The following is a 5,957-nucleotide window of genomic DNA, read 5'->3' on the forward strand; positions in this document are numbered from 1 at the left end:
GCACAAAAAGGTTGTGAGAGACACTCCTCCTCCATATCTAACTGGAGAACAAATTGAAGCGCAAATCGACTACTACGGAGCTAACGAAACAGTTCGCTGGGGTGGTAATTGGCATGTCCCTCGTAATATGCCTGATTCTTACGGTGTTCATCACAACTGGCACAAGAAGAGTATATTTTGGGAGTTACCATATTGGAAGGATCTCCTTCTGCGCCACAACCTTGATGTGATGCATATAGAGAAGAATTTCTTTGAGAACATCATGAATACAATATTGAATGTCCCAGGGAAGACAAAAGACAACATAAAATCGAGGTTGGACTTGCCGGATATTTGCTCAAGAAGTGAGTTACATATAAAAAGCAATGGCCAAGTTCCCGTTCCAATTTTTAGATTGTCTTCAGAAAAAAAGTCGGTTTTGTTCAATTGGGTGGCATCAGAAGTGAAGTTCCCTGATGGGTATGTTTCAAATCTTTCAAGATGTGTTGAAAAGGGTCAAAAGTTCTCCGGGATGAAGAGTCATGATTGTCATGTCTTTATGCAACGACTTCTGCCATTTGCATTTGCGGAGCTACTTCCAACAAACGTACATGAAGCACTTGCAGGTAGTTTACAATAGGACAATAATATTAAATTGGTTTAGTTTACAATAATAGTATTTGACTAACAATGTGTTTAATTGTTTTTGGAATAGGCATTGGAGCATTTTTCAGGGATTTGAGCACACGCACTCTTAAAGAAGAAGTCGTAGAACAGCTTCAGGAGAACATTCCTATCTTATTGTGCAACTTGGAGAAGATATTTCCTCCAGGCTTTTTTGACGTGATGGAGCATCTAGCTATCCACCTCCCATATGAGGCATTGCTTCGTGGACCGGTACATTACGGATGGATGTATCAGTACGAGCGAGCCATGAAATATTTGAAGGGAAAAGCAAAGAACCTCGCCAAAGTTGAAGGTTCTATAATTGCTGGAAGTTTGACAGAAGAAGTTTCTCACTTCACATCGTACTACTTTGCGTCAAAAGTACGTACACGAAGAAGAGCTCCAAGAAGATATGATGATGGTGGCGTTGCGCCCACATATGCAGTTGTTGGTGTTCCAGAAATCTTTAGCCAGATTGGACGACTTGGTGGGAAATCAAAACAGGTTTGGTGGTCGAGTGAAGAAGACGCTCATAGTGCACACACCTATATTCTACTCAATTGCGAGGATCCATTGATGCGTTATTTTGAAAGGTAACTTAAATTGAGTATACATTATATAATTGAGAGAGATTAATTCATGTAAAATGTGAATTTACAGCATGTTTGTTTCACAAGTCGAAGAAACATTTCCTGGTATATCCACAAGTGACGTAGACAAAAGAAAAGATCAACACTTTGTTAAGTGGTTGAAGAATCAGGTATTAATCAAATACTTTTAAAATTTTCATACATGAATGATTTGTATTTCAACGTTCTTTTTATTTTTAAATAGGTTGATTATGACGACGATGCAGATTATCCTAAGTGGTTACACGAAGTAATTCAATCTCCACTTGTAAAGGTCACCACATCACAGATGTATTTCACACGAGGCTATACTTTTCACACATATGAGTATGGTAAACAGCGGGCAACCAGTAACTATGGAATTTGTGTGAAAGGAGAAACAGATTTCTACGGAATCTTGACGGAGATTATTGAAGTCGAATTCCCAGGGATATTGAAGCTAAAATGCGTCCTCTTCAAGTGTGAATGGTTCGACCCCGTCGTCAATAGAGGTGTTCGGTTGAACAAATTCGGTGTAGTAGATGTCAACGGTGGCCGGAGGTACAACAAATTCGAGCCCTTCATCTTAGCTTCACAAGCAGACCAAGTTAGCTTCCTTCCATACCCACGGATGAGAGAGTCGGGTATAAATTGGTTAGCCGTGATCAAAGTTACACCTCGAGGACGAATCATCGTAGGAGAAGAACCACCATTGCAAGAAGAACAAATAAATGAAGTTCGGTTTGGATTAGAATGAATTGCTTGAGGTTAAAGGATAGAAGTGTTTGATATATGAAGTAGAAGATAAAGAAGATGTGGTTTGGGATTTGGGGTTTCGTTTTAGGGGTTTAGAGACAGTCGTCGTACTTTCCACGTTATCTCACGGGAATTTTACGACGATTTATAATACATTACCTCGCATATTCCACGGTAACAGTAAACGTCGTAAGAGCCTCGTTAACTTACGTGGAATAAGAGACGATTTATAATTAAAAAAGCGGACCTCGCTTATTCCACGTAAGACTAAAACGTCGTAAGAGCCTCGTTAACTTACGTGGAATGAGCGAGGTTAGCTTTTTTATTTTACTTTTCGTCGTTAATTCGTCGGTAAATATAAACCCTAAACTAAAATGAAACCCAAATCCCTAAACCCCAAATGTGAAAACCCTAAAACTCCCCATCCTACTTCATATAAACTAAAAAAAAATTAATTTTCAATTTTATATAAACTTAAAAAAAAAGAGAAGAAAGATATTGGAAACACATATGACGAGATACGTAAGTGTAGCCCACATAAATCTACATCATTTGTATTCAAATATCTTCTTCTCTTTTTTTTATGTTTTTAAACCTTTCATATATGATTTGTAGAGTGTGTTTGATTTGTTGTGTGATATGTCAAATTCAAAATTTGTAAAATTGTTTTCCAACGTATTAAACCTTTCAAATTCAAAAAAATATATATATTGAAGTTAAAGGGTTAGAAATATATGAAGTATAAGATAAGAAATATAAGGAAGATAGGGTTTGAGGTTTGGAGATAAGAAAGATAGGGTTTGAGGTTTGGGGTTTAAAATTTTAGGGGTTAGCAAAAAAAGCCTCGCTATTTGCACGTAAAATCGATGATAAAAACAAAAATCGTCGCAAGAACGACGTTAAATAAAACACGGGCCTCTGTATATCCTCGTTAATTTGCTTGGGCCTTGCGACGAAACAAAAGACGGGCCCACGTAAAATCGATGATAAAACAAAAATCGTCGCAAGAACGACGTTAAATAAAAGACGGGCCTCTGTATATCCTCGTTAATTTGCTTGGGCCTTGCGACAAAACGAAAGACGGGCCTCTGTCTTTCCTCGTTATTTTGCGACGAATTGTCGACGAACACTAATCCTATATATAGGCGAAACCGCAGCCCTCTTCATTTCCTCTCTAATTCCTCTCTAGAGCCTCTCCATTTCCTCTCAACATGGTAACTCTCTTTCCTCTCTAAGTAGTTTAGGGAATTTAGATTAGGTGGTTAGTTTAGGGAATTTAGTTTACGAAATTAGTTTACAAAATTTAGGTTTCCTCATTTTATTAATTACGTAGTTAATACTGTTCATAATTTTTTATTTACTCTTGACTTTAATTTAGAAATTTAAATTTTGCAGACTATTCGTAGGCACCAGCGTAGTGCTCACTACTCGCAGATGTTCGGTCCACCGGGTAGTCGGTTAGACCCGTCTTCACTTCCCGGTTCTTCTTCAGCTCCTGGTTCTTCGGGTCAGCAGGAGACCGTCCCCGAGACTCAATCTTCTCAGAGAGTCTCGCCTTCTTCTACGGCATCGCCATCAGTTCCTCATGTGCCTCCTCCGGTAGCTCCTCCTCCGATGCCAGCTCCTCATGTGCCTCCTCAGATGCCCGCCCATCAGGTTCATGCTGATTTGATGGTGCCAGCGAGTTGTCCTTACTCTCAGTACACTGTTGAGGACATTCTCGGTTTGCCAGGCAGAGAAGGCTTACCGATCATAGACCCCGACCGACCTGAAGGAACTCTTTGGTATGTATGTTACATTTATTTTTTAAAATTCATTTGTGACTTTAATAAATATTTAAAACTTTGAATTTGTTTTTTTTTTTCCAGGTTTGGGGTTGATAACTGCCTTGCAACAGAAGTAACCGAGACGATTAAAGGTTACTTCTCCATGGCACATCCCAACTGGAAATCCACTCCGATCTACATCAGAAGGACGTGGTTCAAGATTTACGCTGTAAGTTTTTACAATTTATTCCTGATTTATATTTTTTTAAATTTTATTTTTCTAAACTAATTATTAATGTTTTTTTTTGCAGCAAAAATTTAATTGGTCCATGGGGGTCACTGAGAAGGTGCGGAAAGAGTTTATCGACAAGGCGAAGAAACGTTTGTTGGACACGGTCTCCAACTGGAAGGGTGACTGGATCGTGAAGGGCTATGAGCGGGGCAAACCCTCAACCATCACCACGGACGTGTGGGATGGCCTCATCCGTTACTGGAGGGATCCTGATGCCATGAGAGTCGCCCAGTCTTGCTCCGCCTCCCGTAACTCGGTAGATGAGCATGGCCACAGGGCGATGCAACATAGTACGGGCCAAAAACCACACGCCCGCGTCCGTTTGGAAATGGTACGTAATTTAAATATTTAACTTTTTGATTTTTAATATATATATATATATATATAATAAAAACTTTCTTAACTATTTTTAGGCCAAGGAGTTGGGACGTTTACCGACTCTTATGGAACTTTTCGATCGGACCCACAAAAACAAGGCGGGCGCATTTGTAGATGAGAGGTCTGAGAAGATCTACAATGATGTGGCAGCTCGTATTGACGAGCGTGAGACCCAGCTGGCGCAGGAGTCCGCCGACGGATTACCCGTCGTCTTATCCACAATAGAAGTGGATAGAATTTACGAGGAGGTAAATTTTATATAAATTTTTTATTAATTCCATTTTACTTTAAAATTTAAATTTTAATATATATTTTATTGTTTTTTAAGGTCGCTCCTAAGAAAAAGGGACGTGTGTTGGGGATTGGTTCCGTCAACGATGTTCCGAGAGCGACTTCCTCTTATGGCCAGAGACGGGATGATGAAGTCTCTCAGCTGCGCGACGTGTTGGAGACGACACAACATCAGCTGTCGTCGACACAAAACGAGTTGGCCTCGACAAAATCGTCGTTCACAGCTCGTATGACTGGTCTCGAGAACTTCTTGGACGTCATAGCGGCCACAAATCCGGAATGGGAGGCCATGTTCAGGACCATGAGACAACAAAACCCCATTCCAGGCGAGACATCCGTGCAAGTCAACGAGGAAGATCTCTCGAGAAGGAGCGAGGAATTCTACGACGCGGCAATGCAGCATTAGTTTTTTTTTTGTTATTGTATTTTAAAATTCAAAACTTATTTATATATTATATAATTTCATTTTAATTCGGCCAAAAAAATTTTTCCTATTCGATTTAATTTCAATTAAAATTTTATTAATAAATTAAATAAATATAATTTTTATTTATAAATTCAGTAAATAGAAAACAAAGTAATTTCGTCGCTAATTCCCGATGTATTAACGAGGAAAATTAACGACGAAATATCGAGGAACAATTATCGAGGATTTTACGTGGATTTAGTTACGATTCTATTACGACGAATTATTTTCGTGTTTCTTACGTTTTTATTACGACGAATTTATTTAGAGGTTTTTGCGTGTCTTTTACGACGAATCATTTACGAGTTTCTTACGAGGAAGCACAACGACCGCGTTACGTGGAAACCCCACGTGGTCTTTACGACGAAAACTTAATTCTTCTTTACGAGGAAAATATAACCTCGCTAATTAACGAGGAAATGGCGACGAATCTTCTCTTACGACAATCATATAACGACGAAACGCCTTTCATCGCCATTTCCTCGTAAGCCTTCTTTTCCGAGGAAATAACGACGATTTTGGCCGTCGTTAAATTTGTGTTTTCTTGTAGTGCAGGCACCAAACACTGAAGTGGTACAAGCCTTAAGCTTGAATAATATGTGTATAGTGTATGGCTCTTGGACATCCACAAATCTTTTCAGTGGAATTGGATGGGTTTGGAAGGATAACACGGGAAAGATCCAACTTATGGGAACACAGAACCTAAGGAGGCGGGAAACAGCACTACACTCGGAATTGGAAGAATTGAAATGGGC

The sequence above is a fragment of the Brassica napus genome, chromosome C7 (genome assembly GCF_020379485.1).
Source record: "Brassica napus cultivar Da-Ae chromosome C7, Da-Ae, whole genome shotgun sequence".
NCBI lineage: Eukaryota > Viridiplantae > Streptophyta > Magnoliopsida > Brassicales > Brassicaceae > Brassica > Brassica napus.